We start from the raw sequence: 27,155 nt of genomic DNA, 5'->3' as shown, positions 1-27,155 counted from the left end.
AAATCCCAGAAAAATCCCAGAAAATAGAAAATGGTATGTTAAGGCCCAAACACTTCAAAAAAATTCCAGAAAAATAGAAATAAGGTCTAGAGGCTTATATGAGGCTAAAAATGATGAAAATGCCCCTAGAAGGAAATTGTGGAATTTCCAGGGTTTTGACTGATTTTGAATATTATTAAAAATAAAATATTTAAAGTATACAGAGGCCTCATATAGTTGGAAGAAAATGGGAAAAAATATTTGAGGAATTATCATAGGTTTTAAAAATAATTCTGTCCCCAGAAAGCGAAGAGGTTGGCTTTAATGGAATTTAAAGTCTATTTATACACTATTCAGGGAAAGTCAAAGTCAAATGTCTAGAGGTTGACTTTTGAATTAAGAAAAATTAGAGAAATTTCTTGTGATGAATAGATAGTATTGGTACCTGGAGATAGATTCTCGGGGCTGTGGACCGATAGAAAGAATTCGGTCAAGATCACTCGGAAATAAATATTATTAATTATTTTAATGGAAGAACAAGGGAAGAGCATCACTCTCTCTCTGGTCATATTATATAATGCCATGTGAATTTATTTGAGGTGAGAAAATAGTATCAGAACATGTCCCAGTAGTCCTAGGTAAGTCAGGGCCTAAAAAAGTACCTTATACGGTGCAGAATTGCAAGATAGGTAGAGGAATGCCTAAGGGTGGTATTTTGCACAAATTTTATATTAATTTCCTTCATATTTTAATGTCTTAATGATGAAGGAAAATGGAAAAGACAAGTGTACGGTTTGATGGAAAAAGAAGGTATTACGTGTACGGCTGGATGCAAGATATGTGTATGGTCGGATGCAAGACACGTGTACGGTTGGATTAAAAGCATGTGGATTGATGAGGTAAGCATGATATCATAGGATATTTGTCACCATAAGATTAAAAGAGAAAATGGACAGTCTAGATCAAGCCATACATTTTTAAGATCAACGGTCCAAATTCAGTCTTATTTTTTATAAATACCCCCTCCCCTCCCTCTTATTTCATCCTAAGCCATGGAAACCTTAGGAAAGCTCTGGAAAAATGGTTTCTAGAGAGAGAAAGAAGAGGGAGAACGAAAGGCCAAGTGGTCTCGTGCAAGATCAAGCTCTAAAACAAGGTATGTTCATGGTTTTTGATGTAATTTTCACTACTGTTGTTATTATTGAGCTTGGTTATAGATTTTAATGATTTTTGGGAGCTTGAAACCCTTAGGGGAGGTGCTGCACTAAATTTTTAAGTGTGAGGGAGGATGAAATTGATGTTAGAATAATGTTTAAAGGCTTGAAAGAAACACGAATCAAGTGGTTTTATGTTGAAATTGGTTGAATTTCATAATTATGTAATTTGAGAAAATATTTTAGCCAGACCTGGTTCTTATGTCTAGGATGTGATTTTGATGATTTTGATGCTTCCAATGTGTTTAAAATGACAAATTGTGTAGGGATAAGATGAAAGAATGAAGTTGGAAGCATTGGAATCAAAACTAGAAATTAAGTGGCAGATTTCGGTTTTAGTCTAGAACCAGGGGAAGGAGTTGGATTTTGATGAATCTAAGCTCATATTTGGCTTCTTTGGGCAAAATTTTGTAGGATTGGCCAAAGGGAACAATTTTAACAAAGCTAGAACACTACATTATAAATTAAGGAAAAAGGGATTAAGTTTAAGGACATAAGTCTTCCATATTGTGTAATTCTTGGTCCTAATAAGTAATGTGACCCTTGTAGCTGTGATTAGGACCTTGAGGCATCCAAGAGAAGGTTTAGATGTGGTTGAACAAGCAACTTTAATGGTTGGAAACAAAAAAGGAGTAAGAAGAAAGCTTAAGGATATAAGGTAGCAAGCTTGACCTTACTCTTATGTGCTTGGAATTTGCTTGCATGTATGACATGTTTCTATGTTGTATGATTTTATGAACTCATGTGTTGTGATTGTGAATGTATTTGAAATATGCCATAGGCCTATGTGTTTTAGGATAAATGCATGATGATTTCCAAACATGTCATTATGTTATAAAGATATTAAGTTACAAGCATGTTATAAATGCCAAGCTTGCCATGTATGTTTGGAGTGGTTATTGTTTGCTACTGAGATTCTCCCGAATCTCACCCTCCCTTAACCAACCATAATAGGTGATATGATCAAGCGAAGGAGAGCATGAGAAGGAAGGAGAAGAAAGTAGAGAATTATTCATGTTAATGATTGAAGCTATTGGTTAATATATAATTTTCCTATTGTGTAAATTATGTATATGAATGCCAATGATGTAATGTATTTGTTTAGAATGTTTATGGCATGAATGGAAAGGTATAAGAATGAATGGGAAAGGATAGGGCAAGTTATGCATGCCAAAACAATAAAAAGGATTAAAGCAAGAATTGTCTAATAAATAAAACATAGATGCAGGAGCAGTTAACTTCCAGCTCCAGCTTGACCTATCAAATGAAAGAGTTAAGCCATAAAGTTTGGCAGACGTGTTGTACACATCCCAAGCTTTAAAATGATAGGTAGAATATCTTAATTGGATGTGTACACAAGGAGATACGAATTTCCAAAATTGAGGCACAAAATCTGAAAGTTCCAGATTTTACCAAATGAATAGTAACCCAAGTAATTATGTTGAAATTTTAAATCCACGGGTTGGTGTCATGATCCGCTTGAACCATAACACTTACAAGTGCATACTCTGAGGGGTTAAAGGGAGGATGTTTCAAGTAGGCTGAGTTGCCAGACTGGTTGATGCGGCATCGAACAACAGTGAAATGAACTGGAGCGAGCAAGCGCAATGCTTGAGAAAGCAGGTTGACAGATCTGCGAGTGGGGAGAGTGGTTGGGATAAGAGGGGATCAAGTGATGGACATGGAAGTGGTGGAGATAAGGCGTCTGGGAAGGAAGGCAGATAGGAAGCAGAAGAAGAGCAAGAAGCTCATGCTAAGGCGAGCGCCATTTCCAGAGGAAGAGGATGATCAGATAGGGTTTTGCTGCCTTGCCTTAGGCCAATCTCCTTTTCTTTTCTTTATCGGTTGTTCACAACAATCTAACACACCGGAGATTATCGGCCCAATTCCAAAAGAAAAAAAAAAAAAGAAACAAAACAGGAAGAAAATACTGTTGCAGATTTTTGAAAATGCATCAAGGGACTAAAACAAAACAAAAATAAAAAGGGTGATTGCATAAACACGAATTCGACCTAACAACTCAAACTATCCCCCGAGATAATTGATTTTATTGTTTTGAAGAAAGTAATTTGCTAATCCTTATTAGTTTCTCTCAGTTGTAAGTATTGGTTCATATGCTTGTAAATCGTAATCCATTAATCATGACTGATTAAGTGGCACATAAATTGTCAAAAAAAAATAAAAATAAAAATTATTTATTATCATCATAATAAAAAAAAGGCTAAAATATATATTTGGTTCGTTAACTTTATATAAGATTTCAATTTAGACTCTTAACTTTAACATGTATATTTTTAGTCCTTTAATTCTAAAATCGTTAGACTTAAATTATGATTTTTGTTAACAATCATGATCATTTTAAAAATTAAACTTATATGTAAGTATTTGATAATGTTTTATCAATATTTAATATTTTAATGTCATCATTTTTTTGTTAACAATTTTGACGTCAAAAGACTATGTATACTTTTAAAATTAATAGATAAAATTAAAATTCTACATAAAATTGAAAAAAATAAATATATATTTTAGTTAAAAATTATTATAATAAAAATAGAGCCAGACAAGTTGAACACTCTTCCCTTTGAAAGTGAGATTTTATGAAGTGGGCATTCTATTGGGCTGAGATGCAAATAAAAGAAGATTATGGCCCATAATATCTTAGGCTTTAATATTCTCCTTTTTCGTACATTTTGTCCTTCTTTTTTTTTTTTTTTTACCGGAAGTTCATTTTGTCCATTTAAAGGAAAAAAAGAGAAGACAATTAAGTTACATGTAATTCCTTAAAAAAAAATTTAACTAGTACTCCCTCTAGTCCATTTAAAGAAGTTTGAGTTGCAAGTTGAGTAGGCCAGTTGGACCGGTTGCTGCGACATCGAATGGTGGCAGCAAAACAAAGCACAATGCTTGAGATACCAGATTAAAAGATTTATATTTAGTGCCCAACAGTATCTCGAATAAAATTACTTCCAATAAAATGATCCCTATATTTTAGCAAGAAAAAGATTAAGAGATCTACAAGCAAGAAGGATGGTTGGGATAAGAGGGGATTGGGTGATGGACATGGAAGTGGTGGAGAGAAAATGACTCAGAAGGAAGAAACAGAGGGAAGCAAAAGAAGGGCAAGAAGCTCGAGCTAAGGCGAATGCCATTTCCAATAAAAAGGATGATCAGATAGGGTTTTGCAATCTTGCCTTTAGGTTGTCTCCCTTTCTTTTCTTTATGGGATATTTCTCCTTTTTTGTGTAAAAAAAAAATTAGGCGAGTTAAGTTCTGGACTCACAAGGTTAGGGCAAGCCATATTTAGAAATGTATTTACAAATTGCTCGCTAATAAGGTCTTCACATCGATAGCAAGATCTAAAATTATAACCTTATAAATTATAAGTCAATTTTTTTATCAACATAAGTAACTCATGTCGGCAAAAAATTTTTTTTTTTAAAACAAGATAAGTTCATTAAAACACAATTAAAATGGGCTAGCAAATTTTTTTTTTTAATAACAGGATAAGTTCATTAAAACACAATTAGAATGGGCTACAGCATATTGGGCCACTGTACATGATTACTAAAGTTTAAGCACATTGAAGTCCAATCCCAAAGGGAAGAAAAAAAGAAACAGAAGAAAACGTTGTTACATATTTTCAAAAATGCATCAAGTAACCAACAAAAGTTGGTCTAATTGACAAAGAGTCAGCTTATAACTCATAAGATCATAAGTTCAAATCCTCCTGCCAATGTGAAGACCTTGTTAGTGGGTGATATGTAAGTACTTTTATAAGCATTTTCTGAGAATAGAAGCATACCTGGCCTTGGTGAGCTCTCAAAATCCAACTCACCTAAATTTTCCTTTAGGAAAAAAAAAAAGTACCAAGTAACTAAGCAAAACAAAAATAAAACCACAAATTGAACCTAATAATTCAACAAATTTGTTTTGATTCTCTTAGATAATTGATTTTATTTAAAATAATAATAATTTGCTAATCCTTTTCAGTTTTCCCCCAATTATTAGTTCTTATGCTTACAAATCATGATCCATTAATCATGACTAATGTAGATGCTCACTGAGTGGCATATAATTCGTAACAAAATAGGAAATAAAAAAATTACTTTTTATCATCATAATAAAAAAATTATTATACTCATGAATTTAGGAAAAAAAGGGGGACACATGGCGCGCTCTTACTTTCAAGCTTGAGGATGAGATTTTATTGGTTGGGCTTTATATTGGGCTGAGATACAAAGACAAAGTGAACTATGACTCATAATATCTCGGGCTTCAACATTTCTCATTTTTGTTTATTTTGTCCTTTTTTAAAAAATAAAATTAGGGTTAATACAAATTTTAGTTCTTCATATTTGCCTTCATTCTGGTTTTGGTCCATCAAGTTTGAAACTATAGGTTTTAGTCCCTCAAGAGGCAAAATGGTTCAAGTTTTTATTGGATTATAGGGATTAATATTATAACAGAAAAGAAACTTGAGGGACCAAAACCAAAATAATGGCAAACTTAAGGAACCAAAATTTGTATTAACCCAAAAAATTAAGTTACATTCAATTCGTTATAATATTGTATTCTAGCAAAACCCAATATCCTAAAATTTTTATTAGTGCATTCCCTACTTTTAAATATTTTTTCAGCAGCATTTAGTGTCCTAAAAAATTTTTCCAAACAACGAGCGTACTTAAGTATGCAAAATCCAGTTATAATATGTCCAGTAAAATCTTGAAATACAATAACACCCCCTTTGACAAAAGCCAATGAAAATCATCAGATTGGGCTCATATTCAGAATTCTGAAATAACCAGCGAGAAAACAAATTCTCAATGAAGGACTAAGGTGACCTATTATTTGGTTCCCTGAAGGCCTATTTGATTTGAGGGAAGGGAAAGAAAGGGTAGGGTGGAAAAGTTTTAATCTTATCTCATTTGGTTTGATTAAAAAAAAGAGATGGGAGAAATATTTAATGATCCCTTATTTGATTCAAAAGAGAGAAGGAAGGAATAGTAATAATTAATTTACCCCATTACCCCTACCTGTTAGTTTGTATTTTTACTTATATGTTATATAGAATTAATTTATATCTTAATTAAAATTATATAAGTTAATGAAAATCTAGTCTTGTCATATTAATATGTGTATTAAAAAATCAGTATAATAAATTTTTATTCTAATTAATATGATAGTATATTTAAATAATCAAATTAACAAATTTCGTGTGCTCTAGAAATGAAATTTTTTTTTTTACTATGCTTTTTCTTCCAGATTTAAACATATTTCAATTCATAAAATAATATATTTGTAAAAAAATAATTAAAATTATAATAATATAATTTTTCAATGTAATAATATTTTTTATTTTAAATTAAACTTTATCATGATATATTTTTAAAGTATAATAATATTTATTTTTTATTTTTTACTTATAATAATATTTTTTTTTTGAAATAAATTTTATAATAATATATTTTATGGGTACAAATAGAATATTAGGGATAAAATAGTCTAGAAATTTAACTCCGCTCCCAAAAAGAGGGGAGATAAAATGGGGTAAGGGAGGGATCCTCCAAAATTTCTAACCAAATAAAGTGGGGGACTCATTTTTCCTTCCATCCAACCAAACAAGCCCTCAAAGAATTGACATCATCATGAAAATAAAACAACCTAAGAAAAAAAAATCATTTTCGTATTTTAAATGTATTTTAAGAAGATCAAGTAATATTTATTATAATTAAGTAATTCATCTATTTTTTAAATTTAGCCAATTTAATTAAGTAAATTTTTTATAGTTAGATACAGGAGGAAGATCTCATTGTATCCCATTCAAGTTGCGTACCCAAAGCTGTCCGTTGTGCCCTGCCCATTTCCATGCTTGGTTGACTAAGGAGTATTGAAAACAAAGAAAGTTTCACTAATCATCTCTCCACAATCTCTTCCTTTTAAGGGAATATACCGTGCCATTAAATTAAGAAATTATTGACTTGTTTGGACCCCTAGGTCTGCATGGTTCATTGGAATCACATCTCAAATTATCAAAATAAAAAGAAAAAGAGTAAAAAGGCATCTAATATCACGATGTTATTTCTTACATACATCTAACACTCTAATCTCGTTTAGGGTTTATTTAGTACTCTTTTGATCCTTAATATAGAACCTAATTATGAAGTTGATCTTGGTCTTAAATGTAAGACTTATTTATCCTATTTATCATTTTTTTAAAATTACTCTTATTAATACTCTCTCATCTATAATCAAGTAAAAGAGAGAATTATGGAGGATATTAAAGAAGATAATTAGGATATTCTAAAAAAAAACATGTAATATATTTATTATAATTAACTAACTTCCTAACTTTCTTAATATAATTAAATTAGCTGCCATCAATTGCATTTAAGTTTTTGTGACCGAAGAACATCTTCCTACGAGAGAATTACCTCCCTATGCACCAAACTTCCACAACATGTTCTGCTTCTCCTGTCCTTGTTCAAAGTTCAAACCATCAATTCTAGTTAACAGCTGTCCCTAGCGTTTACCCACAAGTCTCTGGTCTTCCTTGGTCCACTTGATTACTACTGGTAGCAAATGAATCTATCAACATTTTCTTTCCAACCGTCCTACTTAGTCCACGTTTCTCTGACAAATAAATCATTCAAAGCCATAATGGAGGGGACCGTGATGCCACAAACCGATCAAAAGGTCCATTGAGAAAGCAATTGTTTTGATTAGAAAGCAGTGAATTTTTTCTACGTAACTGTTGCTGTTCACCGACGAATTAACGTTTCAGGTTCTATAAAATTAGAATAAGTTGAGTTTTTCAATGACTTATGAATATGGAAGATTCCATGCTAATTTTTTTAGCATCTTATATCTAAATGTCACAAACTTTAATAATAACATTGATTCTTAAAAATAATTTTGACTCAACATTCAAATTCTTGAACATACTATTGATTCTTAAAAATAATTACGACTTAACATTCAAATTCTTCAATATGCTTTCCCTTTAATCAATAAGGGAGCATGAATTAATGTTCCAAGTGATTATAAATCAAGTTGGGTTGGGAGGTTATCACGGTCAATCTCTTCAGTCTCTGTCTCTTGGTAAAAATATTTCCATTTCCTTAAATTAAAATTTAGTCCAATCATTTACCATGTAATTACTGTGCACACCATTTATTGAATATTGAAGCACTTAAGAAAATTAATTGTGAGATTTTTAATTATTGACAAAATTGTAACCAGTTTAAAATATTAAAATTACTATAAATTTTACGGAAATTTGATAGATATATTATTATACAAATGATTAAAATAAAAAATATATTTAAATTGATCGTAACTATTCTAAATTTTGATGGTAAAACTTATAAATATGAGTAGTTAATAGATTTGAAACTAAAAAAAGAAAGAGTTAATTCAGAAGCCATCTGAATGTGAATTTTTAAGTCCCAAAATATGTCTTTGACCCAAGGCAAATGGGTACTCACTGAATATAATTGCTTTGACAGGTGGTTTCGGGGTAATTCTGTCGAAGGCTCAATACCATCATCATGGGGCAATTTGACTTCTCTTAGTGTGCTGTAAGCACCATAACTATTTGCTTGCATTCTGCAGATTGATACGCAGGAGCTAATTGTTGAATAATGCATAACTCATCAAATGTAGGACAATAATTAGCATATCTAATGGGAGTTCCTCGTTGGCATTTATAAGGGATATGAAGAATTTGACCAACTTGTAAGTTGTGAGGCAATTGCTCCCCTCATAATTCACAGCCTGCTTGCTAGATAGAGATACCAAAAAAAAAACTCCAATTTCTTTCTAGAATATAACAACAATTTGTTTATAAATCTTGCAGAGATTTGAGGAATAACAATATTTCTGGTTCACTTCCCTCCAATATGGACGAATTATTTCCAAACTTGGAATTCCTGTGAGTATTAGCTATTTAGCTATATACGTGGCTCTTCGAATGCATTTATGTCAAATAGCATGCTCAGAAGAATATCACTTTTGCATTGGTATCAAGATTGTAGCTGTAATAGTAATAGTACTTGTTTGTTTTATTCAATGGTCCTGAGTTTTTTTTTTTCCAATTATATATGCATGTGTTGGTTCTTTCAAGGACTTGCGCTTCAATAATATCACGGGACAGATTCCAGAATCACTTTTTCTCATGCCTCAACTCAACACCTTGTAATAAATATATATGCTGTGCCTAAGTAATTAAATTAAGGATTTCCTTAATTGCAAGTTTGCATGATTGGATTGAAGCATGGTTCGTTGTTCTCCAATTTCAGGTACCTAGGAAATAACACTCTCAGCGGTACTATCCCTACCCAGATAAAGCCTACTCTTGAACACTTGTGAGTATTCTTGAAATATTTGCAACTCTGCAATTAATATTCCAATGCATTAAGAATGGGATGCAGAATGTTTGTGTCTAATATTATATATCTGCATGTACTTGTGTTAATATCATTATAATGCTTAGTAAACCTTATATCTCAATGAATTTATAGACTCCAACGTTAATACTATTTTTAGACTTAGATGGAAGCTGTGCGTATCTTCCTATATATGCATCTACATTATATTTTTATAATATGTTAAGTCTGTATCCATATATCTATATGGTCAATATATATCTACAAGATCATTGCCATGGTGCTTGTGAGCATATGTAGAAGTTGCTCCAATGTAATGATGTAAATTTCAAACCTAAACTTGTGATACTATGTTATTAGTATTATACTTGTATTACAACTTTAATTCTTCCCTGTACTCATTGTCTATCATCAATATTACAGCATTTACTTAACCGACTTGTACTTGAATGAATACTACTTTCAGAGACTTATCCTACAACAAGCTATCTGGGAGCCTGCCTCATGAGTTTTTCGAAAAATAGTAACTAGTTTGATGGTGTATGTTATTGTTATTTCTTTTTATTCCACCAATTATTTGTCATTTTCTGTTAATTTCTAGAGTTATTTTCTTTCAATGAATAACTAAAAATCGGAAAGCCCTCCTTGCGGTCCTAGATGCTAGAAATAATAGTCAACTCATGACAAGGCACCTAAAGTTAGAATTGTTAAAAAAAACCGGTGGTCTGGTATAATCTGTTTTGATCAGAGTGAACCCCACCCTGTCTAGTACGAAAACAGCTGACATATGATGAAATAAAAGACCAACTGACTCTTTTAGGTTGGACTGGACCCAGGACCAACCATTTAGACCATTTGATTTGGTCTAGTCTGAACATAATATTATATATACATATATATATTATTAAAATAATTCTAACCTAACACTTCTAGCATAGAGTTACAAACAAACACTCCTACTGCCATCAACCCCAATACCTCACCAGCCTTAGTCTTGCTTTCTTCTTTTGTCATCCCTCTTCTTTCCACTTTCAACTCTCCCTCCGCCATCTATGATCCCAATCTCAGAATTAGAAGCAACAAGTGCCAACCAACAAGTTAGTCTCCCTATCATCGATTTTCGTCTCTACTCTTCAGCCTCCCACCTCTCTCTTCTTCGCCCATCATCTTCTTGATTTTCCTTGGTCTTTATCTTGTTGCGTTGGCAAAGATCTTTTCATTCCATCACTGACACCCATGCCATTACCTGCGACCATTGGCAACCACTCCACGACTAGAGTCTATTTCTTCCATCTTCCATTCGCATTTGTCAATCTCTCCCTCTTCAATTTACCGGCGTCAATGCCATCCTCAATCACTCCCTCTTCAATTTGTCGGCGTTGATTAGCCTTTAACTTGTCTTCTCAATGGACTTTGCACCTTGCAACCTTTAGATCAGGTATGCATCTTCCTCTTACACATCAATTTTTTATTATTTTTCATCCTCTCCATCAGTTTATGCCTCTTTCTCCCTCATCTTTGATCTGCCCTTCATATACTCAAGCCCATTGTCGTTCTTCCTCCCTCATTGTCTGTTTTTGGTTGCCTAATAAATGGGTTTCACTGGTTTTATTATTTTGGAAAAAGCAACAAAAAATAGGTTGACTGCCTAGTTCAGTCAAGTGAATTCAGGTTCTTTCTAGACTAGTCTAGACTATGGGGTGCATTTTCTAGCCCAAGGTATTCGCACATCCTTCCCTAAGGTGACTCTTTATAATTAAGAGAGAGAAAAATGAAAAGCAAAAATAAAAATTCATTTGACAAAAAATAGAATGTACTAAAAGCATGCTAAAGGGAATATAAGCCTATGTGGAATAGTTAGGGGCCCAAGGCAGACCAATGGAGCATTTAGGGAAAGTGGAACGAAAGTCATAATAATTCCACCAAAATACACTGACCTTCTCTTTATTTTACCTTAGATATAAGATACCTTCTTTTATTTTTAAACTTTGACAAATCACTGTAAAGTAACTTGTTATGCAATTTTATCTTTAAAATATTTTTTAGGTACAATTGTGCATTTAAAAGTATTTCTTCAAATGCAATTTTGTCCTCATCATTAACTTCTAAAAAGTTCATTAAAATGTATCTAATACCTTAAAGTATTTTTTAGTAGTAGCAATTCACATCATAAAGTATTTTTTATTAACCTTTTTTAATCATAAAGTTTATTAAAATGTATCTAATACCTTAAACTATTTTTTAGTAGTAGCAATTCACATCATAAAGTATTTTTTATTAACTTTTTTTAATAATATTTTTAGTACTCATCTTTAACATTTTCAATAATCAATTTTTTGTAAACGTAAAAGTATTTCTTCAAATGCAATTTTGTCCTAATCATTAACTCCTAAAAAGTTTATTAAAGTGTATCTAATACTTTAAAGTATTTTTTAGTAGTAGCAATTCGCATCATAAAGTGTTTTTACTAACTTTTTTTTTAATATATTTTAGTATTCATCTTTAATATTTTCAATAATCAATTTTTCAATTTTTCAATGGTTATCTTATAAATTTTCTAGACTTATCTTTCACGTTGTCAATCCTAATTTTTAATTATTTTGAGTGATGAAAACATGAAAGATAAGTATTAAAATCATTTAAGATGAATACTGAAAAGTTAAAACGGTAAGCAATAAAAATGTTAAAGGTTTGCCTTGCATACATAAAAGATGAATGCTGAAAAAAAATAACATAAAAACATTTTAATGAGAGAATTTTATTTCATGAAAAAATTCTATATTTTCAGTACACATCTTTTATATTTTTCCTAAATGTTTTCAGTATTTAAAGTAATTAAATATTAGGGTTGAAAACATGAAAGATAAGTCTAAAACTATCTGACTAAAAAAATAAAAAATTAATTATTGAAAATATTAAAGATGAGTACTAAAAATATGACAAAATAGTTATGAAAAATATTTTAATAGTAAAATTGTATCAGAAAATTACTTTATAGTGTTGAACGTCACTAAAAAATACTTTAGATTGCGGAATTTAGATGTACTTTAATTTAAGGAACTTTTTGAGAGTTGACAATGAGAGTGAAATTGCATTTAAAAAAAATACTTTAAGAAAAAAATTGTATTTAAAAAATACTTTAAGGGCAAAACTACACCGCAAATTACTTTAGGATACTTCTTTTTTTATAAAAATATTTTAAGATGCTCGATATATTTCAACCTATCTAGGTTACCCAAAAAAAAATCAATGCATATATCATAAATTTTTATCCACATTTTGAATTTTGTAGTGTTGAAAAATTACTTATTTAGTAACTTTTTTTAAAAAAAATTTAAGTTCATAAGTTGTCTTTTTTTCATAACAGATTAAAATAATATTTCAAACACCTATGTACGAAAAAACGTAATGAAATAAGGACTTAATATAATATGGGATAAACTAGTTAATATAATTTATATTTATCTTTCTTTAACTTTTATTAATTTTAATACACAGTGTTTTCTAAATTATTTATTTTTATTTGAGTTTATATAAATTGGGGAGAGAAACTAAATAATTAGATTATGAGGGCAAATTAATAATTTAAAAATTTTAAAAAGAGTTACAAATAATAAAATTAAGTATTTTTGAATATTTAATAAAATATTTTGTAGTTATGCTCAAAACTGGACCTATTTTTTCCAAATAAAATTGGACTAAAGGATAAGTTTAAAAATAAAAAAGGATGTCTGTGTAATTTTAGCAAAACAGAAGAAAGGTCATTATATTTTATTTTAGTAATTAATAAAAATCATATTTGAAATAAAGAAAAATTTTATAACAAAAATTTGTTAAAATTTAAAAATAAAGATGCATCATAGTAAAAATTATAATAACATTACGCTAAATATAATCGTCTTGATATCCATCCCTAGATAGAGGTTTTTTCCCCTCTATGACAAAGTCTAAGTCAATTTACTTATATCTATTAAAATTAATTTTTCAACTCAATAATACTTGAATTTTATCATAAATATAATTATAGTACATTATATTTGAGTACAAGAAAACTTAATCTTAAACTTTAAGTAAAAGAAGGCACAAAATATGTACAAAAAGAGCATAAAATAGGAAACAATATAGAAAAACCTAAGTGAAAACAAAATAAAGTCACAAAAACAAATCACTTAAAAAATTAACAAATCTTTCCTAATTTCCTATAATTTCTCTTCCACTTTAAAGAACTCTCATTCATAGAGTAAAAGCAATGATATAAATTTAACAAGACAAGATGACATTAAGAATATTAACTATATAAATTGTAAGCCGGCAATGTAATACGCTAACACTATATAATCAGTGACATTAAGAATATTAACTAAAATTAAGGAGGAATAAATAAAATTAATTATACAAAAAATGTGAAAATTTTGAAAATTTTTAAATCTTAATTGATCATACCCCATAAAGTGTCTAGAATCCTTAAGCCGATACACTTATCATTTCCATAACATGAATACCATGAAAGTTAATGAAACAAATATGAGATGAAGTGTATTGTAGAATTGGAATGAGATTTACAAATTGAAAGCCATCGTCCAGCAAACTCCAAACGAGGTTTGTAATTTATCACCATAGGATTTATTTAGTTTTTTCACTAATTAATTTCATGATTATAAAAAGTTTCATTCTCCCTTAGTACGTTTTCCTGAAGTGCATAAAACATTTATGTCTCATTATCACTGTTGAGGTAAATTATAGTTGAGTTTATGCTTTCTTGTTACTGTTGAAAAATTAGAGGGAAAATTAGAGAGAGGGACCGGGTGGAAATGATATCTAAAAGAACCAGATATTAAAATATAAACTTAAAAAGACTAACCACAACTCCTATATTCTCTCACCACCTCCTATAATTTTCACATCATTTAGTACAATAATTACAATTTATTTCAATTAATTTAGACTAATTCAAATTTTAAAGTTAGACACCGATTCTAATTAATTAAATTAATAGCCAACACTAGTTAATTTATTTTTCTATTATTTTTAATTAATAATTTGCGTAGACTTTCTGAAAAATAAGCATGACAGTAAAGTTCTACCATTCATAGGAAAAAAAGTTATTCTGTATTTTTACTTATCCATTTCATATTATTATTTTATTTGAATAAGTTGAATCATCTTACTTAATAAAATTAATAATTTAAAATAAAAAGTGACATAAGAAATTCATTATATCAAAAAATATTTGTCATAATAAAAGGAGTTGTAATCGTTTGAGTAAGAAAATTCAAGTTTAAACCTACATGATATTTTTTATTCTTATTAATTATGAATAATTTATATATTTTTTATTATTATATCACTTTTTTATTTTTAATTCAACCACATGATTTTGATCGGCTCATTATTTAGGACCCAAAAAAGAGTTTTATTTTTTTTTAAAATGATGGACAAATAAATTAATTAATATTACTTATTAACTGAGTTTAATTAGTTAGAATTGTTTAGTAACTTTGTAATTCCAATTAGTTTGAATTAATTTGAATAAACTTTAATGATTTTGTTTTAAAAAAAGAAATTTATAGGATGTGGTGAGATATGATATATAGGATTTTATTAAGGCAAATTGTTGATTTTAAATTTATATTTTAGTGTTTGGTCTTTCCAAATAAATACAATTTTTAGGATCTTTCCTTATAAATATTGCTGCCATTAGGTCCTCTCCCTAATTTTCCCAAAATTAGATAATAATTGGAGTGAGGTTTAGCTCTTTATATGTTGTATATAGATTATTGCATTTTTAAATATTTTAAAGATTTGCTTTCTTTATATAGATATGTATATTTATATATTATGAGGAAACCAACATACTGATCTTTATGCGGTATGATATGTAGCAATTTGGTTGCTAACAACTTCACAGTGCGGGATTCAGATAGCAGGTGATTATATGCTTTTTATTGAATGATTACCACAAGGATATATATTTATATACACACACATATGTATGTATGTATACATATAAGCTTATTGTACATCACTCGACTTTGCACAAAAATGTGCAACTCTTGATCTCATTTTGGTCCATTTGTTGCCTACCGTCAATCAAGAATCCTAGGCTTCTTTTTGTTAAACGAACTTCAAGTTAATTCCTTAGTTTTTATGTACTCGAATAATAGCGAACCATACATAATTGGAGGTTACATGCACATTTCTAGTTTGACTTATGCTCTTTTCTCATGCAGTGGACACGAATGCCTACAGAAAAATTTTTCCTGTTATCGTGGTCTTGGAATGTGTAAGTAACGTATGCTATGGGTTAGTTTGCTATGAAAGGAATTAAAACTGTACGTAAAGGAAAAGTAATCTTACATAACCTTTGAAACTCCAAGCAGACGAACTTCTAAATTTATTATTTTTTCTTTAGTTGACACAAAACCTCTACATAAATCTATTAAGATAGTCCTCTTAACTGTTTCCAAGCATATTCCAATTTTGCAATCAAGTGTGGTGGTCCTTTAACTAGAGTATCAGATGGAACTAAATATGAAGTTGAAAACAAGGAACTTGGTCTTGCTAATTCTATTGTTACCAACTCAACATGGGCAGTTAGTAATGTGGGGTTCACTCGTCTTATACCAACCACTGATTCTTTGTCTAGCCAGTTCACTGCTACTACAGACCCACAACTCTTCCAGACTGCCCGCGAGTCTGCTGATTCATTAAGATATTATGGCTTGGGACTGCAAAATGGGGATTACAAAGTCACCCTCGATTTTGCAGAACTAACTATTCCCGATAATAATACATGGAAAAGTCATAGAAGACGAGTATTTGATATATATCTCCAGGTATATATATGTGATTTAATCTGGAGTGTTGCTGCTTTTTAATAGGAGGAAGATGTATGGATATTTGAAATTATCCCTATTTGACAGTTCCTTGGGTTTCCTTTTCTTCTGTTTGTTTCTTTTTCTTTTTTCACCTTTCAGGGAAGTCGTGTTTGGAAGGATTTTGACATAAAAGGGGAAGCAGGAGGGGCCTCACTAACCCCTGTAAGAAAGGAATTTCAAGTTCAAGTGACGAAAAACTATCTTGAGGTCCATCTCTGTTGGACTGGAAAGGGAACTTGCTTCATACAAGCTTATAATTGTGGTCCTCTGATATCAGCCGTCAGAGCAGCCAGAGGTTAGACTATACAAAAATAGACTGTAGTTTGAAAGTTCAGTTACTCATTTTCTATGTATATATGATTGATATGTTTTGCTTATATGTTGTATAGATCTCAGACCTCCTAACAGAACCCGTATGATTGTGGGAATTGTTGTTGCCACCGTAGCTGCTGTAAGCTTTTGGTCTATTCTTGTGGTTTTATATATTTAGAGAAGAAAGAATCATGGAAATGGCGATGACGGTAAGGAAACCAGGGAAAAAAGATACTGCTGTTTATATATATCCCTTTGAATTTTAAGCGCGCACATTCAAAAATGTCATTTCATGTAAAAGAAAAAAAAGAAAAAAATAATTTAATGTTGCAGTCAGTTCCTTTTTCAAGCAGTAATTTGTTAATTCATTTTTGTTTGTCCATAATGACAGGATATCTGCCAATTTCATGATGGCATTTTTTTCATCCAATTATGGGATTTGCAACTAGAGATAACCAAAAGATTAACCATACGTTTAGATGGAAGAGAAGTAGTAAGAGGATAAAATTTAGAGGAGAGAAAACATGATGGAAAAATATTGTTGTTTATACAGCGAGAAAAAATAAGAATGAATGAAAAGTGGAGAAAAAGAGAGACTTGAACCTAGCTACATGCATGTCTCTCCTTCATGTTCACTCTTTAAAAGTAGAGATAATTTTAAAATAACATGCCTTGGAAAATCTTTCCAACAATTTAGAGTTCAAAATTCATTTATTCATTATGGATATTAGATACTATTACCATTGTCAAATTAGTCATTTTTCTTTTTTCTATATTTTCTCTTGTTCATCTAGACTTGGTGAAAGAAAATATTTTCTCCTCATTTTTTCTCTTACACTCTCTTTTTTGCCATTTTCTCTTTTCCTCCAAACAAATTCAAAGCCCAAGTGTAGAGTTTTGTCACCTTATTTCTTTTCTTCAATCTTAAATAAAGGCAAGGTACACATAAGAGTGCAAGTTTTCCTTTTGAATTTAACTGCAAATGGGGGCACCAAATACACTCTAGTAGTAATTTCTTTGCACAATCCATAACCTTGTTCTTGTTCAATTTGCAGATCTTTTAGGTATTGCTACCAAGCCGTATACTTTCAACTATTCTGAGCTAAAGAATGCTACAAATGACTTCAATCCAAGCAAAAAGCTAGGAGAGGGAGGTTTTGGACCTGTATATAAGGTGAATACATAGGGCTTTTACTTTGTTGAAGAATGAAGTTTTATTTACAGATGTCCTAAAACCAAAGCTGCAGCCTTTATATAGAGAATAAAAGGTTTTTATTTTGTATTCCAGGGAACACTTAATGATGGAAGAGTAATTGCTATGAAAAGACTATCTGTAAAATCTCATCAAGGAAACAATCAGTTCAAAGCAGAGATTGCTACTATATCAACTGTGCAACATCGTAATCTTGTCACATTATATGGATGTTGTATTAAAGGAAATAAAAGACTACTTTTCTACCAGTGTCTAGAAAACGGGAGTCTTGATAACGCCTTATTTAGTAAGATCATTTTTTGCTATGCACATGTCAATGTTCTCCTGCCTTGCTTTTATTCCTCTTAATTATACCTAGGGTATATTCACCTGTCTGTTGTAGGAAATAATTTTACTCTCAACTGGCATACTCATTATGATATCTGCATTGGTGTAGCAAGAGGCTTAGCATACCTTCATGAAGAGTCCCGGCTCCGCATTGTGCACCGTGATATAAAGGCTAGTAATGTTTTGCTTGATCATGGCCTTCTCCCTAAAATATCATATTTTGGTTTGGCTAAGTTGTATGATGATAAAATGACCCATATAAGCACTGGTGTAGCTGGGACAAGATAAGTCATTAAGACCTATTTTTCTTGCTTTTTTACTCAATATATCAGCACAAAATTTAGGGGGAACATATATTTAGGTCCTAAAACATAGATTTAGGGATAGTTAAGTCCACAAAAAAAAATTGTAAAGAATGAGCTGCAAATATTGACTCAGATAGTTATAAAATGAAGTAATAGTTGTAAACTGAGAATTACATTTAAAATTTAACTGCCTCGTATGAGACTTCTAAATTTGTTTATGTCTAAATCAATATTTGCAGCTCATTTTTTTGGAAAATTTTACTGGAAACCTAAGTATCATTAAATCAATCTTTTAGGACCTAACTATATATCATTCTTCCTAAAATTTATATACGTACGTTGAAGTTTGTCTTGATAAGCACTCATGAATTATGAGTAGTGGCTATCTTGCTCCGGAGTATGCCCTGCGTGGTCACCTTACAGCGAAAGTAGATGTGTTTTTCTTTGGTGTTTTGGCCCTAGAGATAGTTAGTGGGAGGCGAAATTCTGAACCAAGTTTGGAGAAGACAAGGTGTATCTTCTAGAATGGGTATGTATTACCTTTCTGTTTCCTAGACTTAGGATGTGTTTGGTTTCTATAGTATTTTGAGTTTTCATTCTTTATTTAGACATGCAAAATTTTATTGTTTAGTTAAAAATATGCCTTCTTTGTTATGAACAAGACTTAAACGAACGTAAACCTTTCAACAAGTTCCTATTACTATTTCTAGCTAACAACATGAACCTGTATTGAAAATTAGCATAAAACTTTTTTGACAAAATTACAAAATGCCGCCACTCATTTTTGTGGAAAATATTTTCTTCTAAATTCTGCATATCACATTTTTATTCATGTTTTATTGAACTTGCTTTATCAAATGAAAATAGTGGAACCTAAAATATAGGCATGTAAAAAGAATGCAACAAACTTTGCCACTCAAATTCTGAGAATTGTTGAAGTCTGAATTAAAGTTAATGATGAAAAATGGAGAAATATGAGGGCATGTTTGTTTTCCTATTGAATCACAGTTTTTTATTTTTCTTTGAAAAACAAAATAAAAAATATGCTTGACAATGTGTTTCTGGTTGTGTTCTCAAAAATTAAAAAAGTAAAATCTTTTATAAAAACAAAAAAAATCTTTATGGTGTTTTTTTATTTTTTGTTCCGCAAAATTAAAGAAGAGGCGGAGACCATTATATTTTTATTAATGCTAATAATTTTAATAAACCAAACAATTCTTTCCATCTTCTCTTCACCATTTTTTTCATGTTTTTCAAAATAATGATTCAAATAGATTGTTTTAAATTTTTTGCTTGCAATGCTTATTCTAAAAAATTACTTTACAAAATTGTTCTAAAAACATAAAAATAGAGAATGAAATCAAACAAATCCTATGTTATCTTGGACTAGGACTTCTATCTTTAATTCAAAAAAAATTACATAAAATGACATATTCCCCTGCAACTTAGGAAGTGACTTCTAGTTATGTATATAAACTGTGAACATGTAACTATTTATTTACTATAATCTAAGTAGTGTTTTTGAAAACTAAATCCTCTCATGCATTGCAGAGAAGGCTATTTTAGTCAGATAAAATATAGATAGCATAACTGAAAATATAAAATAAAAATAAATAACTAATATGGTAATGTCAAATGTGGTCATGTTTAGATATCTTGATCTTTAGCACCCTCCTCAAGCTGGATTTTCAAAACCATGGTCTCTTTGATGTTCCTTTGCGATTTTGGGCAATATATATATATATATATATATGTGATTTCCTAGTCATCAACGGGTTTGGCAGCTGCATGAAGAGAATCGTATAGTTGAAGTGGTAGATCCGAGACTATCATCAGATTTCAATGAGGAAGAAGTTAAGAAAATGGTAGGGATATCTCTTCTGTGCACACAGGCATCACCATTGTCAAGGCCGGCAATGTCCCGTGTGGTGGCAATGCTTTTTGGAGATTTGGAAGTGAGCACTGTAACTTCAAAGCCTGGATACTTGACGGACTGGAAATTCAATGATGTGAGTAGCTTCATGATTAGTCAAGTGGCAAAGCGATCAGAAGCAACTCAATATGATTTAGCAACAAGTGCTAGCATTGTCAGCCACCCAAACCAATCACCTGTTAATGCTTCTAAACCTATCCTTCAGCAAACTCTCTCTCAAGGTTGTTGAGCATTGATTAATCATGTTTTCTTATCTAATGGCAGCAAAGGCCCTCTAATGCCCTAACTAATTTTTTTATCATTAAATTCTACATAAAATGAGTAAAATTTTGATATCTTATGACTATGAAATGATGTAATTTTAAACTATGTTATAGTGTTATAAGAAAACCAATTACATAATTTTAGAGTAACATATATAATTATAGAACATGGTAGGAGCATTGGACCGTTCAATTCATTTTCTTCCACCTTCCCAAACCCCCAAATGAGTTTCAAGCTCTTACTTATATACTTATGATCAATTTATTTTTGTTTTGCTATCACGTATGAGATCCCAATTTATTTTATTTATCATATCTATTATTTTTCCTAGATTATCAGTAAGAGAAGAAAATGAACCAGATATAGAATTATGAAATTGAACATGACTATTAAGACTATTATTCTTTTAAAACCTTTGCCGCTGTAATCCTTTGTTGCTGGGTTAACGTATAAACCCTAAAATTATTAGGTTTAACCCTAAAACTTTTGTCTCTTAACTTTTAAATGTATAGTTTTAGTCGTTTAATACTAAAATTATTTGGTTTAAATGATGATTTTGTTATAACTATAATGGTTGTTTTGAAAATTAGACTTATATATGAATATTTGCGAATATTTTATCGATATTTAAAATATCAATGTCATCATTTTTTGTTAAAAAATTTATTATTAAAGAACTAAAAGTATATTTTAAAAATAAATAGAACAAAATAAAACCCTATATAAAACTAAAAAACTATATATCTATTTTAGCCAAAAATTATTACCCTAAAAATGGAGATAGCCATGCCTAATGCTCTTACCTTCAAGGGTGAGATTTTATGAATTGGGCATTCTATTAGATTAAGATACAAATACAAGAATACTATGGCCCATAGTATATTGGGCTTTGACATCCCTTTTTGGTTCATTTTGTTCATTCTAAAAGGGAATATACTGTGTCATTAAATTAAGAAGTTCTTGTACTAAAAAAAAAAAAAAAAAGAAGTTCTTGACTTGTTTGGATCCCTAGGTTCGCATGGCTCATTGGAATCGAATTTCATATTATTGAAATAAAAAGACAAAGAGTAAAGAAGCATCCAATATTGTGATGTTACCTCCTAGATATATCTAACACTCTAATCTCATTTATAGTTCATTTGGTACTCTTTCGGTCTTTAATGTGAGATTTAATTATGGAATTAATTTTAGTCTTAAATGTAAGATCTATTTATCATATTTATCAATTATTCTTCTAAATCCTCCTTTTTTATATGCTCTTAATCATAATCAAGAAGGAGAGGGACTAAGGATATTAAAGAAGATAATTACAGTGTTTTAGAAAAAATATATCATATTTATTATCACTAATTAACTTACTTAACTTTTTTAATCTAATCAAATTAATTAAATAGGTCTCCCATTAATATTATTTTCATGGTGCTGCAGCCATCAATTACATTTAGGTTTTTGTAGCCATAGAATACCCAAATCCAAAATACCTCTCACAAGAAACATTATAAATCCTTTTCTTAACTTCCTCTTCACTGGGAAGTGAGAAGAATTGAAAATCAGGGGCAGTGAATAATGAAAAGTCAGGAGGGAAATTTTCATTTGCTCAAGCAACGCAGCAAATAAATCAGTATACCTTCCAACTACCTTAGCAAGAGTTTGTATATAACAATCAATCATTTGTTGTTTGGTAGCACCCTCTTGTCCATGACAATGACCTAGTGCTCATAGTTGCAACCAAGAAATAGTGGGGCCATCTCTGTGGGCGGTCAGTCACTGAAGTTAGAGCCCGAGTTGAGAGGCGAGTAGGCCGAGTTCCAGACCAGTTGACGCGGCATCGAACAACAGTGAAATGAACAGGAGCGAGCGCGTGCAATGCTTGAGAAAGCGGGTTGACAGATCTGCGAGTGGGGAGAGTGGTTGGGATAAGAGGGGATCAGGTGATGGACATGGAAGTGGTGGAGATAAGGCATTTGGGAAGGAAGGCAGATAGGGAAGCAGAAGAAGAGCAAGAAGCTCATGCTAAGGCGCGTGCCATTTCCAGAGGAAGAAGATAATCAGATAGGGTTTTGTTGCCTTACCTTCGGCCAGTCTCCTTTTCTTTTCTTTATCGGTTGTTCACAACATTCTAACACACCGGAGATTATCGACCCAATTCCAAAAGAAAAAAAACAAAAACGAAACAGGAAGAAAATACCATTGCATATTTTCGAAAATGCATCAAGGGACTAAAACAAAACAAAAATAAAAAAGGTGATACACGAATTCGACCTAACAACTCAAACTATTCCCCAAGATAATTGATTTTATTGTTTCGAAGAAAGTAATTTGCTAATCCTTATTAGTTTCTCTCAGTTGTAAGTATTGGTTCATATGCTTGTAAATCGTAATCCATTAATCATGACTAATTAAGTGGCATATAAATTGTCACAAAAAAATTAAAAATAAAATATATGTATTATCATCATAATAAAAAAATAGGCTAAAATATATATTTGGTATTTTAACTTTATATAAGGTTTCAATTTAGTCTCTTAACTTTAATATGTATATTTTTAGTCCTTTAATCCTAAAATCCTTAGACTTAAATTATGATTTTTGTTAACAATCATGATCATTTTAAAAATTAAACTTATATGTAAGTATTTGATAATGTTTTATCAATATTTAATATTTTAATGTCATTATTTTTTATTAACAATTTTGACGTCAAAAGACTAAGTACACAAAATTTAAAAAATAAATATATATTTTAGTTAAAAATTATTATAATAAAAATGGAGACAAACTGTCACACCTCTCTTTATAATCCATTATATATCAATTGGAACTAATATAAGTCGTTTCGTAACGTTTCTGGATGAAAAATTTTGAATTCCAGGACTGCACTGTTCATCCTGTCCGTACACTATTCATCCGAAAATTGGCTAACTTTGAAAATTTATAACTAAATCTAGAAAAATCAAAACAAAGTGGTTCTAATTTTCACACGAAGCTTGCTAAGAGTTCTATAGAGGAAAAATAATCATTAGGTCCAATTCAATCCAAAATAATTCCAGGAAATTCGTCAAAGTATATTGTTTATTTGGTAAGTTTTCAAATTTTCAGTATTTTTGCCCAACTTTGGAAGGGCATAATTCTTAGCACACAACTCTAAATTTTACAAATTACCACTTTTTTTAAAGCTAAAAATGAGATCTATTTGACTGTAAAATTTCATGCCCAGATTCCTACAATTGCTCATTATCTTATGTGCCACAAATTTGGCACTTTTTAGAGACTTTCTATCCCCTAATTGCCACTTTCTTGATTTATTTCCCCTTTTCCTTTTTCCACTTTCCTTCCATAATGTACCGTACATAATTCCAACATTAGGGCATGAGAATAAAGTATAATACACATCATAACATCATCTATAACTAGATACAACCATTACATAAAGTTCGATGACACCTTACACAACATAACATAACAACATTAATTACATATTACTCCACTATCCTAATACCAATTCCTTGCCTTGATCCATGCTTGGTCCACTTCCTAATTAGTGCATAAAATAACATGGGAGGAATGAGATTTCAAAGAAATCTCAGTAGCATATGAATTATAACTATCATGTAAAACAATACAAGTTTAATTGTGAAATGTCATGCAATCCAAACCATTCCCAACTCATAGGAATTCATACCAAATATCATGCAAAGAGAGGAACATTATATTATCCACATTGACATATCACAAAGCATTTGGCCAAAGCATAACCAATAGACACAATCAATGTCATCACAAAGTTCCTCCAATCCAAGCAACAACAATCACAATAAACAAATAAGATAAACAATCAAATTATAATTCAAAGCTACCTTTACAAAGCTTTTTCAATTAATTTCTCTAAAGAGCAATGCTTCTTAATTTCTCCTCTCAATGCCTATTAAACCAAGCATAAACATAGGTCATATTAATCACGAGACAACTTAGTTCAAACACTTTAACATTACTTAACAATTTCCCCCTTTTGTCTTTGATTTTTAACAAATTGATTCCTCCTTTAGAATCAACCATCTCATGACTCAATCCTACACAATTTTTCATGAGGAATCCAATGGTGCAATCATATTATTAAAATTCAAACTCCTTCCCCATGAACTCCTCTTGGCCGAATAGGGGGCTATGTGCTTCCAAAAATTCTATTTTTGATTCCAATGATTTTAAACACTTTCCAACATTATATCCCTACAAAAAAAATGTTTTAAAGCCATTGGAATCATCAAATCAAGAAAAATCAAATTGCTTCTGCATGAACAGTGCAAAATGAAAATTCTCCTTTTAAACCTTGACTTTGTTTTCATCCAAAAATCAATCCATATACCATTTAATCTTCCTTATTCCACTTGATTATTAAGGTTTCTACCCTTTCCTAGGTATCACACATCCAAACTGAATTTCTCAGAATTTTCCAGCATTTTTCCAACATTTTCCCAAGCAAAAATCCTTATTTAATCAATATAAAACTTAGAGATATTGATGCTTGAACATACCTTAGTGTTTTCTTGAAGTAAGTTGGATAATATCTTGCCTAAAACACCTCAATATTTCGTGCAAGGGTGGCTGGATGAAAAGTGACAGAGTTTCCCCTTATTTTTCCCAATTTTCTAGCATTTTTCTTGTATTTTCAAGGGGTATTTGTAGAAAAATTCAAGTCTACCCTCTCCCTCCTGATTTGCACGAAATTGGACACCTAAGGAGGTGTATGTAGCAGCCATCAAGTGTCCAAAATTTTCAGATCACTCCATATGGCATTTCTCTAGATTTTTCCAAGCAAATATCTCTTAATTTTGCATTTTATTTAATAAAAATAGTGGAATCTGGAAAGTGCATAAAATTGGGCCCCTAATAGGTCCATTATGGGCCCTACAAATAGTTTGGGCTGGCCCAAAAATATGGCTCACAAGCCAAATCACTGTTGAAACTTTATCGGTTACTATTCACTAGTAACATTTCATAATTTTTTCAGACCTCCAAAAATTCATTTCACTCCATGGTAATTCACCTTTTAATATTATAGCATGATATGAAAATTTTTAGAATTTTTTACCACCTCTAGGTATTTATTTTGAATTTTCTCTAATTAGGCATTTATTGGTAAATCTGAGGAAAAATAAATTCTCTAAAATTAATTCCTAGGCCTCCAAGGCCTAAAAATAATTTTATTAATTCAAACACACATTTAGATAAATTTTTCATTAATCTCACAAATTTATTGAGGCCTCTAACTTATTAAAATAATTATTTTCCTCCATTTTTCCAATAATTTCCCGAAAAACCTCCGTTTACGGGAAATTCTATAATAATTTATTTTCACAAAAATTCCATCTTTTGGCCTCAACCAAATTTTCAAAATCTCTACTCTATATTTTTTCTATTTTTTGGGGATTTTCTAGAATTTTTCTCAAATTTTTTCGTTTTGCCCTTCCTAAACCGATAATTACGAAAATGCCAGCCTGGATCTTTTTGGAGTTTCATATCAAAAGTTGTTTCATCTCCCCATCTATTTTCTACATTGACCCTCATCCCAATTTTTGATCTTTTATTACTAAGTGAAAGTTTTTGGGATATGACACAGACAAGTTGAATGCTCTTCCCTTTGAAGGTGAGATTTTGAAGACTATGGCCCATAACATCTTAGGCTTTAATATTCTCCTTTTTTGTTCATTTTGCCCTTCTTTTTTTTTTTTACCGGAAGTTCATTTTGTCCATTTAAAGGAAAAAAGAGAGAAGAAAATTAAGTTACATGTAATTCCTTTAAAAAAAAAAAAACTAATACTCCCTCTTGTCCATTTAAAGAAGTTTGAGTTGCGAGTTGAGTGGACTAGTTAGACCAGTTGCTGCGGCATTGGATGGTGGCAGTAAAACAAAGCACAATGCTTGAGATAACAAATTAAGAGATTTATGTTTAATGCCCAACAGTATCTCGAATAAAATTACTTCTAATAAAAGGATACCTATATTTTAGCAAAAAAAAAAAGATTAAGAGATCTACAAGCAAGAAGGATGGTTGGGATAAGGGGGATTGGGTGATGGACATGGAAGTGGTGGAGAGAAAATGACTCAAAAGGAAGAAACAGAGGGTAGCAAAAGAAGGGCAAGAAACTCGAGCTAGGGCAAATGCCATCCCCAATAAAAAGGATGATCAGATAGGGTTTTGCGATCTTGCCTTTAGGTTGTCTCCCTTTCTTTTATTTATGGGATATTTCCCCTTTTTTGTGTTAAAAAAAATTAGGTGAGTTAAGTTCTGGACTCACAGGGTTAGGGCAAGCCATATTTAGAAATGTATTTACAAATTGCTCGT

At 30.8% G+C, this 27,155-nt stretch overlaps 1 pseudogene; it reads left to right on the top strand.

Annotated features, from left to right (window-relative positions):
- Window positions 1-2,874: 2,874 nt before the first annotated feature.
- LOC114716496 (probable LRR receptor-like serine/threonine-protein kinase At1g56140) lies at window positions 2,875-20,777 on the top strand (annotated as a pseudogene).
- The last annotated feature ends 6,378 nt before the right edge of the window (window positions 20,778-27,155 follow it).

This window comes from Neltuma alba, unplaced genomic scaffold (genome assembly GCF_004799145.2).
Source record: "Neltuma alba isolate B1F8T4 unplaced genomic scaffold, ASM479914v2 tig00011672_pilon, whole genome shotgun sequence".
Lineage (NCBI taxonomy): Eukaryota > Viridiplantae > Streptophyta > Magnoliopsida > Fabales > Fabaceae > Neltuma > Neltuma alba.
The sequence above is the reverse complement of the archived record's forward strand: the minus strand, read 5'-3'. Positions and strand labels throughout refer to the sequence as shown.